This window comes from Cervus elaphus, chromosome 21 (assembly GCF_910594005.1).
Source record: "Cervus elaphus chromosome 21, mCerEla1.1, whole genome shotgun sequence".
In the NCBI taxonomy this organism is placed as follows: domain Eukaryota; kingdom Metazoa; phylum Chordata; class Mammalia; order Artiodactyla; family Cervidae; genus Cervus; species Cervus elaphus.
The window spans coordinates 30,405,699-30,418,264 of NC_057835.1; the positions used below are offsets into that span (position 1 = coordinate 30,405,699).

The window sequence follows — 12,566 nt, forward strand, 5'->3', positions numbered from 1 at the left end:
AATTAATTAGAGAAAACCTTTTTCTCCTAAAAAGTTTCCATTTGGTGCTAGTTTGCATGTCATGTCCATGATTAACTACACCTTTGAAGATGTCCCTTTGATTGAACTGCTATGTGATCAAAATTCAGTAACAACCTCAGATCATTTTGCTGTACTATACCTTTCTGGATAACTTTCTATATGAAATTCACAGCTCTATAAACTTTAAAAGCATATCTGCATTTAGGGGTTATGTCACTCATTCATTTTTCTATTCCTCAAATATTTATTGAACTTCTGTGACATTCTGGCATGCTTCTAGATGGTTGAGAAGCAGTGGTGAACAAGACAGACAAATTTTCTACCACATGGTGCTTATATTCTATTGGAAAGAGAGATATTAAACAGAGAAGTAAATAAATGATATGCCCAGAGTTGGAAGAATTCTAACTATTCTAAATCTCTGTGAAACATATGATAAAAAAATTGCATTAAAATATTTAATGTTTTTTTAAGTAAATATGAAAACTGTTTAATGGGGGTGCTGTATTTGGTATTGCTTTTTTTTCACTTACCATTTTGCAAGCATGTTTCTTTGTCTATAGTAGTCTTCAAACATAATAGGCTATATACAAAAATGTGATGCTTTCATTATTTTTGACAATTTCTATGATCATAAACTAAACTTATGTACATAAATCCTTATCTGCATATCTGATTACATCCCCAGGATAAAGTGCATGAAGTAGAATCATTGGGTCTAAACATATATATATATTTATGACACAATGTATGTTTAGAAATAGTTTTATAGAAAGGCGGCACTTCCTCATCATTATCTCAACAATATGAGATATTGAGTAGACTTAAACTCTCAGTCAAAATTACACTATTTTAAATTACATATCTGTGTTTATAAGAGAGGTTGATTAAAACAAATAGGTTTACAATGTGTTTACCTTTCTTTAGTGAATTCCTTGTCATATGTTTGTCCTCCTTTTTTATCTTAGACTGATAGTGTATTTGTTTTGATATGTGAGTTATCTTATAGATGAAACATATATTTGTTGCAATTTATTCCAAGTGGTCATTTATAGTTACTTTGTTGTGACATTTTTACATTCAAAAGTATTCTTATGCACTCAAACTTATTGCCCTTTTTTCTTTATGACCACTTCTGTTCTTCTGGTGCTTAGAAAGCCTTCCTTATCCTGAAATCAGTAAATATATATGTTATGTTCTTCCAGCTTTTTTTTTAAATTTTACTTTCTTATTTAGCTCTTTAATCTAGGTGGAATTAATTTGGTACAATGAGACTTTAATTTGAACCTTTTCCAAATCGTTCATTTTCCTACCACAATTTGTTAATGAAATAATCCATCCTTTTCCCCATAGGTTTGTGGTACTTTTTCATGTTACATTTATACACACACACACACACACACACACACACACACACACACACACAGAGAGTCTCTTTCAGCGTTTGCATTAGTTTAAAAGGTTCTTTTTTTAAGGTTTTGTGTGTGGAAGAGGGTGGGGGTGGTTAATGGTAAGTACTTTTTGTCCCACATGTTATAAAATTGCAATAATTCTCCGTATTGTCTTGACGGAACCTCGGGGGAGAGCATGGGTACGGAGGCATTTAGGACCCAGGGGAAAGCCAAGCTCCGTATAGAAGGACAGAGTCTCGGGCGCACACGCCTCCTACCAAAAATCACAGCCCCTAGGAGCCGGGGCTCTCATTCACAGCTTTCTAGAGAAATCTGAGCCCGAACCTGCCAGAATAGGGGATCTCACCCACTCAGCTCAGCACCGAGGACACCTGCAGAAACACATTACCAAAGCAAGGCTGGGCGGCCGTGTGAAGGTATTTGTTGCCTTTTTTCTCCCTTCTGTATTTGCAGCGCTTCCCCGCCTTTCCCCGCTCCTGCGATGCCATGGCTGCGGCGTTTCAGCACTTCGGTGCGTGGACAGCTCCCACCTGCAATCCCTCCGCACACCATCTCTCTCGCACCCCACTCTCACCGCCTCCGTAGTCCATCCTCCTCCCGGCGCCCGCTCAGCCTGCGCTCCTTACACCATCAGCACCCCCATTCCCACCATCACCGTCATGATCTCCACCATCACCAGCGCCGTAACTACCGTCAACACAACTGTATCCTGTCACTTAGACAAAGCCGGAGGTCCGCAGGATACAGGAAAAGAGCCCAAGTTTTCAGGCATGAAAAGCAAAGTTCAGGTAGACTACAGCCCTGAAAACAAAGAGAGACGCCTGCTTGAGAGAAAGGGAAAGTGAAGACGGGAGAGAGAGCCTCCAGGCAGGGGGACAGATGGGGTACTTGCCAGACACCAGCAGTTAGCCAGCTGCCTTTCAGCAGATTAGGGACTGTTTAGTTCAGGAAATTAACATGGCCTGGGGTGTAGTATTATTCTGGTGAGATAGATGTATACACTCAATCCGAGTTTCTGGTTTTCCAATGGAGAATCACCAGGAAGCAGGGTGGGGGTGACTGATGACTCACATTCACCCACATGCCGTTTTCTTCCTAAGCGTTTATGGCAGAAACTCCGGAATTAAGTTTTTTTCTTTTTTTTTTTTAACTAAAATGTCTTGTAAAATGGAGACCCCAAAGGTTAACTCTGTGGCCAGAATGAAAATTAAAATGATGATGATGATGATGACAATAACCTAACAAATAGGGCTTTTGTTGGAAAGTGTTATTTGGCCAAACGTCTCTTCCTGTCTACTTATTTAATTTCAATTTTCTGATCTTAAACCTCTTTTTGAAGCAGAGAAGATAGATTCTTTGCCCAAATGGCCAAAGTGGTAATGATATTCAGAGCAGATGGTCTGGCTTTGTTCATCCTAGTCAAGGACCGAGTCAGATTTGGAAGGCGAGATTTTTGTGTGCTTTCTCAGTAATCAGGTGATAACACAATTTTCCTATAATAGTAAAGGGTAATAAATAGACTGAAAAAAATTGAAAAGGCATTTTATGTAACTGTGTTCTACCAGGTTCTGCTTTTAGAGTGCTAAGATTTCTCTCTCAGCTGAAAGGAAGTTGGGGTCTTTGGATATCTCGAAGGTCCAAACCCAAGTCCTAGCACCTCTTTGATTTAACCAGGTTCATCTATTTTATAAAAGATTTTTCTTTTTTACAAGAGATTTTAAATCTCAGATAATAAATGCCTGAGCCTGTCATAAATAAAAAAAATATTTTGGTGGGTACTCATTTAATTAGTTATTACTGAACAGTAAAATGTTGGGTTTTTAAATCAAATTGCTTTTCATAAAATCAACATCTTTATTAAAAATGAGATGGATCATATTTGCTTATGGGAATAATGTCAGTCACGCATAACAACCAAGTTTAAAGCAGAGCACAGTAAATGTTGATTTAAAAATTGCCCCTATACATTTATTCTGTCTCTTTAAAAAGAAAAAGAAGCAAGTCGTGTCTAAATCAGCTTGCTCATCATCAGAGGCATTGTAAAACAAACAAACAAACAAAAAATCCTCAGAAACAAGTATCTATCTGCTGGAAGAAGTTTTGAGGAAATATTTATACCAAATACTCTTCTTGAATGAGGAATAGTAGTATTTTGTCAAAAGCTGTCTACTGCTGTGAATTAATTCTATCTGCGTCTAAAACTGACTCACTTTTGAACTAAAATCAAGAAAACTAGCAAAAATATCTGGTGAAATGGATTTTAGGGAAGAAGAAAATCTAGTCATCCATGTACTGTCCTTAGACTGGTAATATCCACAGTAAACTGGACCCCTCAAGGCCCCAAGCAAACAGATTCTTAAAACTCCTTCCCTTCCCTTATCTTGCAAAGAAGATATCTTGCTGCAAAGAACTTCCACTCAGGCAGTTTTAAAAAGTGTACATATTGCCAGTTCTAGCTGCTTTGAACCAGAAACTCAGGCCAGGAATTGAGTGTCTTCAGTGCTACTTCTTTCTGTACCTAATACAATTTCCTGAGGCTGGGGAAATTGCAAAACAATGCTGCTTCAGTGAGATTTACAGGCATCTGTCTCAGAAGTGATGCCTTTCTTTGACTAAATATTGTATCAAGTTTATTAATTTTTATGGAGTGCCACTATCCTGGCTTCTCCTTTCTTTTCTATTAAGTGCTATTTTGCTTTTTTCATATTTTCAATAACAGAACTTTCTCATTTATATGATGGATTTAAAGGTGAACAGAAAACATATTTTCCAGTAAAGTGGCATCATACATTTTGCAGACATGTTCACAGAGAGGTATATCCTATTAGAGTCATGGAATATAAAGCTGGAAGAGGCTTCGGTTCCCAAAAGGGGGGATCTAGAACTCTTCAGAATGGGTGGTGTCTGCTCATTTCTGCAAGCTTTATAAAGGGACACCTTCATAGCCTTGAGGAGTCTACTAATGATTTTACATGTTTCCCCAGCAGAGCCATCCTTAGTAAATGGATCCATGCTGACTTGGATATTCTCTGCTTTCCTGTTACACAATGACCCAGACGAGGTAACATAGACGAATGTGTCTACAAAGTATGAAATCTGGCCACCTGCAGTTAGCTTAGAAATACCCCTCAAGCCAACAGGGATCTTCTCCCCCATTACATTTTTCTCCCAATTTTGGATTCTTTTCATTATTATTCACTTTATCCAGGTTTTATAGGAATAAGTTTCAGAAGATCCACAGTATGAATGACTCTAAAACTGTAGCCTGTAACATCAGCGTCAAGTGTTACATTTCTCTGGAGAAAACTGCTTAATTTTCAGTCCAAGTTTTTCTTAGCTTAATGGAAATGTATCTTCTCTGGCTTGAAACTTCATGGATATGGGAATCAACTGGTCACTCTCCTCTCCATAAAAAGGCTTTCATTTGTTCAGCTAATAAGTTTATTACTTTTCACTACATCTGCTGACTTCCACAGCCCTTTATTATGTTGTCTCTGGCCAGGTAACCCTATTCTCCCCCTTTATAGACCCATTATCAAGTGAAAATGTCTGTGTGGGAGGCTAGTTTTCTATGAGCTTTTCTTCTTCCTGACTTTTGAACCAGTAGGAATTTCCCTATATGTGTTTGAGATGATCCACATTTGTCTTCTGGACTCTTTTAGCTAAACCCCCACTTTGCAGATACTGCGCAGAGCCCTTTCCCCATCTCTTCTCCCTGAGATTGTGCTGTGCTCTGCTTAGTCGCTCAGTCACGTCTGACTATTTGCAACCCCATGGAACGCAGCCTACCAGGCTCCTCTATCCATGGGTATTCTCCAGGCAAGAACACTGGAGTGGGTTGCCATGCCCTCCTCCAGGGGATCTTTCCAACCCAGGGATCAAACCCAGGTCTCCTGCATTGCAGGTGGATTCTTTACCATCTGAGCCACCAGGGAAGCCCCTCCCTAAATTTATATCATGTCAATTCAGTCTGTGTTATTGCTCAAACATTTTACATAAAGTTCCAATACTGTGTATGTGTCAAGTACATAGTGTACTTGACAGCATTCACTATTTTGTAGCTCTGGAGGAAATAAGAGGGGATTTGTGGCAGTTGGGAATGCCAATCCCAGGCTCTGTAATTAAAAGGCATCTTGTCTTATGTGTGGGCTTTCCAGGCAGCTCAGCGGTAAAGAATCCACCGGCAAAGCATGAGACAAGTTCAATCCCTGGGTCAGGAAGATCCCCTGGAGAAGGAAATGGCAACTCATTCCAGTATTCTTGCCTGGGAAATCCCATGGACAGAGGCACCTGGTGGGCTATAGTCCATGGGGTTGCAAACAGTTGGACATGACCAAGTACGCACACACACCACAAACAGCTACTACTTCAGTTAAAAACTTTTCTAACACAATAAAGAGGCTGTAAAACCTCATTCCCTCCTTACATGTTGTCTTTCCCTGTAACTCCTTGTATTACTTGCTCCAAGGCAAGCTAAAAGGATAACAATTTTATAGATTGTCCTAGAACAGGACACCATCTTTTGTCAAGCATGTTCATTTCATCTGAGTCCCGGTCTATTCTTCTGCTCTGGCATCTACTGTGGGAAAAAGTTCCGGACGCAAAGAGTTGAGCCCAACTGAGCAACTTTCACTTTTACTTCTCAGCATCTCTCCTCTGATAGAACTCATTCCAGTTGACTTTTATTCTTTCTTAAGAGTAAGACCAAATGGGACAGATGACTGTGTGTTTCGTTGCTATTTTAAAGGGAGCCAAGGGAGTCTATATAAGCAGTATTTATGTGGCAAGGGTAAGCCCTGGGGTAGGACTGAGCTAAAGGTGATAGAAAGTTGACCATAAGCCAGGGGCTAAATTCTAGCCACACTACACTTTCAGATGATTAAAGTCTCCCCTTTATCCTTCCAGATGACTTGCCTGCCCCCGGGACAGATAGCTCTTCTCTGCAAGTTGGTGAATGTTTGATAGAGAGTCAGTGGACTGGTATCCAATTTATTACTCACAGGGCTTGTGTTCCTTTGCCATTACTTATGCAGACACGTCCTGCAAGCACTAATGTGTGTGTGAGTCTCTCAGTCATGTCCATCTCTTTGCGACCCTCTGGACTGTAGTCTGCCATGCTCCTCTGTCCATGGCATTCTCCAAGCAAGAATACTGGAGTGGGTTGCCATTCCCTTCTCCAGGGGATCTTCCCAACTCAGGGATAGAACCTAGGTCTCCTGCATTGCAGGCAGATTCTTTACCATCTGAGCCATTAGGGAAACCTAATGGTCAATCTGAAATTCATCATTTGAAAATAAGACTCCTTCTTGGTCAGCACCATCGAATGTTGTAATCAACCAACCTCTGAGATTTAAATATAGGCTCCACTGACAGTAAGGAAGCATATTATCTTTCAGGAAAGATTTCAAATAAAATCGTACTTGAAAAAAGATTTTTGCTCACTGTGACTTTTGATTTTGGTTTTGATCTATCAGCCAGATCTATTTTTATGTCATTCAGTGTAAAAATTCCTTTTAGCATTCCTAGGGGGAAATGCATATTCCATGAAAAAAGAAGTGAGAATTTAGAACGGTGAAGAGCCATAAGTGTTCACCTAATTCAATATACATTAAAAATTCTGAAACATATCTTTCACATTTATTGATGGCTGAGGTAGTTAATTAAACCTTCAAGTGGAAAGTTTTACCACTGAGGTTCATTCTTCATCTTTTTCTTAGAACAGAAACTCATGAAACAAATATAGGTATAGTTTCTAACTTTACATTTGTATTAATTTAAAGCTATGTGTACTTAAAATTGTTCATTGTATTACCTAGAACACCCAGAAGCAATAGATATTTGATGTATTGTTCATTATTATTGATGTTCTCACATTTCAAATAATATTTAGAATTTATAGATTTCATCTTTCTGATCATGACAAAAGCATACTGTTTCCTCCCGAATTTGGCCAATTGTGCATCCCTTAATCGTTCTTCCTGAGGATTGATGGGGTGTAGGTCTGTGCCTATTGTGCAAATGAGCCTGAGAAGATTAGTACCCAGGCTGGTATAGAAAAAGCACCTGTTCTGAGTCAGGGTTGGACAGTGAACAGAACATGATCTTCAAGTCAGGAAGGCTTGGGTGTGAGTCTTTGTTCTTCCATCTATACTTACTCTATCTAAATCTCAGATTTATCCTTTTATCTGATGAGTAATAATCCAGGTTTAAAGGCTGGTGTGGAGATTAGACCCACATAATATCAAAGTCCAAGGCAGGTAACAAATAGTCAACAAATGTTTGTTTTTCCCTCAGTTTTAACACTAGCTCATTATCTGACTGAATGCCTGGTGTTAGGTGTTCTAAGCTCAGTATCTTTTTATTTTCTTGGACATGCTAAACGTGTGGTGTTAACAAGAATATTACAGTAAATGTAAACCAGAGGTTTTCATTTTCAAAGCACTTTTACCTACATCATTTCAAATGGTTCTCAGAATCTCCCAGGGAATTATCTTTATTCCACCTATTGCAGGATTGTTGTAATGATGAAAAAAGATAAGTGATGTAAAATGCTTTGAAAATAATACTTATGCATATGTACATATTTGTAGATAAGACATGGTTATTATTATTCTGATTGTTTCCACTATATTTAATGTATGTTTCTAAAGATAATGAAATAAGTGAGAATAATAGATTATAAAGTAACTGAAATAGATTTTATTTGAATTATTATACTTTCTGAAATAATTTTCCACCTAAATTCCTTGGTGCATAAAGACTAGGGTATGTGTTTATAAGTGTGTTTATGGGCAAATACACTTTCTTAAACTGAATTCTGTATGAGGAAATATACAGATACGTATTTTTTTCTGATGGAAATTTGAGATGCAGTATAAATCTGGAATCTATGGATGCCATGATTTAAAATATCATCATATGGAGACTCTTCTTTTCTCCTCATACAAAAATACCACTATCTGAATTTCTAGCTTGTTAGAAAAAGCATGGATTAGAAATGGAAGTAAACTCCTACCATGGGCTTCTCAGAGACTGTACTGAGCTACTCTTCATGTATCTGGAACAATCTCTAAACAAAAGAATCATTTAGGACCCAACCAGAAGTGGAAGAGGAGTTTCTGAGGCTCATAGGAAACCACTAAAAGTGTCCCTTTGGGGTTATCAAGCACATTTCAATACCCAGGCCATGCCTGGGACTCTACTAGGCATGACAAAGTATCAGTCCTTCAAACAGAGTGTCAAGGCTTCTGACTTGTCATTCCCAGTGTCAAGCCCTAGGAACATACATAAAGGAAGCAAAAATCAATGATGGCTTGAAAAGTCACAGAGCTAGATTTTAAATAGTCTATCTGCCAATGAAATATGAAGACAAGATGGTAACTGCACATTTGTAAAGTCGGATGCTAGGCTACTTAAAACTGTCTATTAACCCCTTAGGCACATTTAAGCTTATAGAATAGTAAGGCTGGAAGGAATTTCAGGAGAGGAGAGCGAGGTTCTGAGAGGGACGGTAACTAGCTAAAGGTGACATAGGGCTTAAGTAGTGCAGGGGAGCCTGGTGGGCTGCAGTCCATGGGGTCGCTAAGAGTTGGACACTACTCTTAGCGTGAAAGTGAAAGTGAGCGACTTCACTTTCACTTTTCACTTTCATGCATTGGAGAAGGAAATGGCAACCCACTCCCATGTTCTTGCCTGGAGAATCCCATGGATGGGGGAGCCTGGTGGGTTGCCATCTATCGGGTCGCACAGAGTCGGACACAACTGAAATGACTTAGCAGCAGCAGCAGCAGTAAATATTAGAACCTCTCTGCTATATATAAAGATAGAAGAGCACTATAGTAAGGAACATGGGATTTTAGAAATATAAGCTTAAACCCAGTTCTGCTTCTTGGTAACTGTGTAACTCTAGGAAGGTCATTTACCATCTTCTGTACCTATTTCCTCATTTGAAAAATGGGGACAATAATATACTCATCTCATAGAATTGAGCTAGTAAATTCCCAGGTGGTACTAGTGGTAAAGAACGCGCCTGCCAATGCAGGAGACATAAGAGACGTGGGTTCCATGGGTCCTTGTGTTGGGACGATCCTCTGGAGGAGGAAACACAACCCATCCCGGTACTCTTGCCTGGAGAATTGCATGGACAGAGGAGCCTGATGGGCTACAGTCCATGGGGTGGCAAAGAGTTGGACATGACAGGAGCAACTTAGCACACAACACAAGGATTAAATAATCTACCATGTAAAAAATTAGAGAATGCAAGTGCCTGGGACATAACAAACACAGTGATAATAAATACTAAATTAAAGCAATTCTATTATACCACCAGGACAGAAACCACTCTGACTTCTTCAGGTGATATCAAGTCCAATGTATCCTTTATACTTGTTTGACCATTTCAGAAACATTGAATGAGAACCAAATCCTTCGTGTGAACAAAAAATATCACAACTAAAAATGCTATATCTGCAGAACATTCTTGTATAGCATAGTATTTTTAGTGCCTTAAATATTATCGATGGAAGCTGTTATTTAAGTAGAAGTCTATTCAGACTTCTGAAATGAAGGATTTGACTTTAATGGACAATGTCTATTTCATCCTCAGCATGAAAACTGGTGACCCTGGCTTGGGCACTCTCTCCAGCAACTCCCACTGTATGCTGAGCACAGAATAAAGATATAGAGTGAAGCAAATTTATTTCAGAGATTATAGATTGGAGGCATAACTATGTGTGGAAGTGGGCCGTGAAAAATGCAGCTTCAACTCTCCCCTTGAACCCATTGTAATTTATCTTGGAAACGTTGTTGAGTTCCCTGAGCTGTAAGGTAAGGAGGTTGCTCCCTGCAGCTTTAAATATTCCATCAGGGACCAGCCTTTGCTATGCCTTGTACCCTGAGCACATTGTGCCAAGGTTGGAACCCTGAACATCACCCAGAATGCTTCAAAGAGGCAAAGATCTGAAGCACCATGTGCCTAGGCTAACTTCTTCTAGGAACAAGTTACTTTGTATATAAGGAGGGAAATGAAGGCAGCTGTAACACCTTTAAGGAAAACAGTCCTAGAGGTACTGAAACAGAAGGGGAAACCACTTACTGGCTCAGTGAAACAACATTGGGAGTACTGTATTCATTTGTTCTATATGGATGTATACATACAGCGCCTACTTAGTGCAGGCACCGTCCCAGGCACTGAGGACAGGCAGTGAACGCAATGAAGTGTCTCTGCGCATGGCACAAACCCTCTGTGTCAGATACTGTGCTGGGGAAACACAAATGAGGAAGATCAGGCAATTAAGGGGGCTCTGAGTGAGGAGTTCAGAGTCTAGTGGGAGAGGGGAAACTGGCAATAAAATGTCATTTTGGTCAGGGTGAGGTCACATGACCTCTGAAAGTGAGAGAGAGTTCCTGGGTGGTGACTTCTTCAGTGATGACTCCTTAAGGGTAAGAGGAGTCAGTCAGTGGTCGTTCTAGACAGAGGGAGCATCTTTTTCCAAGGCCCGGGGGCGAGAGAAGAGACCACAAGTGTCTTGGTGTGGCAGCATGGCTGGATGGTGAATCTGGGGACACAGATGGGGACCAGAGTCTCGGAAACCAGTCTCAGGTCCACGTCCCAGGGTTTTATATTTCATCCCAGAAGATCTGGAAGCTATTGACTGATGTTGATCAAGGAGTGACATGGGGTGCTGGGATGAACTGGGGGATTGAGATTAACATATGTACACCACTGATACTATGCATGAAATAGATCGCTCATGAGAACCAACCATGCAGCTCAGGGAACCCTGCTCAGTGCTCTGGGGTGACCCAAATGAGAAGGAAATCCAAAAAAAGGGGGGGATATATGAATGCATAGAGCTGATTGACTTTGCTATACAGCAGAAAAGTAACACAACTTTGTAAAGCAACTATGTTTCAGTAAAAATTAATTTTAAAAAAGGAGTCAGATGAGAGGATTTCAATTTTAATACAAAGAATGGACAAGGGGAAAGTCAAGGTTGGCAGCAAGGATACCATAGAGAGGATATTGCAGGACTAAACAGATGAGTGGTGACGTGGTCTAAACAAAGACCATGAAAATGGGTGGAAAGAATTGGGAAGATCTGAGAAATATTATGGAAGTGATTGCCTGAATGTGGACAGTGAGGGAGAGGATGGAATAATAGTTGACTCCCAGGCTTCTAGCATGGGAAATGACACAGATGATGTCAGTCAGTAAGAGGGGGAGGTGGAGGAGCAGATTCAGGATGAGGAGCGATGATGAGTTCAGTTTTGAACATATTGAGTGTGTGGTGTCTAGGGGACATCTGAGTGGGGGTGTTCAGTAAGCAGCTGGATATATAAGTACACCTAAGCATCAAGAGAGAGCAATGGATTGAAGTCACCCATACGTAGGTGGTCAAATCATGGTTGGACCCTGGAAAATAGCACATAGAAGTGGTGAGCACATAAGAAGATGGAGCAGGAGTGGACAGAGGTTGGGAGAAAAATAGGGTACATGGAATTACAGAAAAGACTGGGAATAGTTTTAAGAAGTCATCAACATCAAATCCTAATGGGGTCACCCATACATAAATGGGTGCTGAAATTTGTCCACTGGTAGTAGCGACAGAAAAGTCATGCACTACTAGAGGGATCATCCGGGTTTGCTCAGCACTGTCCCCAGTTGTGCTTGTTGTCCCAGTGTTATTGTTATTAGCGCCTCCTGGTGTCTAAATTTGGATAGTAAACTATATGATCATCTCAGTCACTGGTTGGTGAGAATCAAGATAGATTGCAGTGGGTGTGCTGTGTACTTAGTCGCTCAGTCATGTCCAACTCTGTGCAACTCCACGGATTGGAGCCTGCCAGGATCTCTGTCCATGGGGATTTTCCACGAAAGAAGACTGTAGTGGGTTGCCATTTCCTCCTCCAGGGGATCTTCCCAACCCAAGGATCAAACCCAGGTCTCCTGCATTGCAGGTGGACTCTTTACTATCTGAGCCTCCAGGGGAGCACACAGTGGGTAGCAAAGTGAATTTGAAGAAGTGAAGTCGCTCAGTTGTGTCCCACTCTTTGTGACCCCATGGACTGTAGCCTACCAGGCTCCTCCATCCACGGGATTTTCCAGGCAAGAATACTGGAGTGGGTTGCCAT

General features: G+C 40.4%; 1 protein-coding gene across 1 annotated transcript in view; it reads left to right on the forward strand.

Annotated features, from left to right (window-relative positions):
* The first annotated feature begins 1,683 nt into the window (after positions 1-1,683).
* The window catches only part of CLVS1 (clavesin 1), a 156,264-nt gene continuing 145,381 nt past the window's right edge, over positions 1,684-12,566 (forward strand). The window contains exon 1 of the mRNA XM_043879860.1: positions 1,684-1,849. The gene's annotated coding sequence lies outside the window, so the exon portion shown is untranslated. The remainder of the gene's footprint in view (positions 1,850-12,566) is intronic.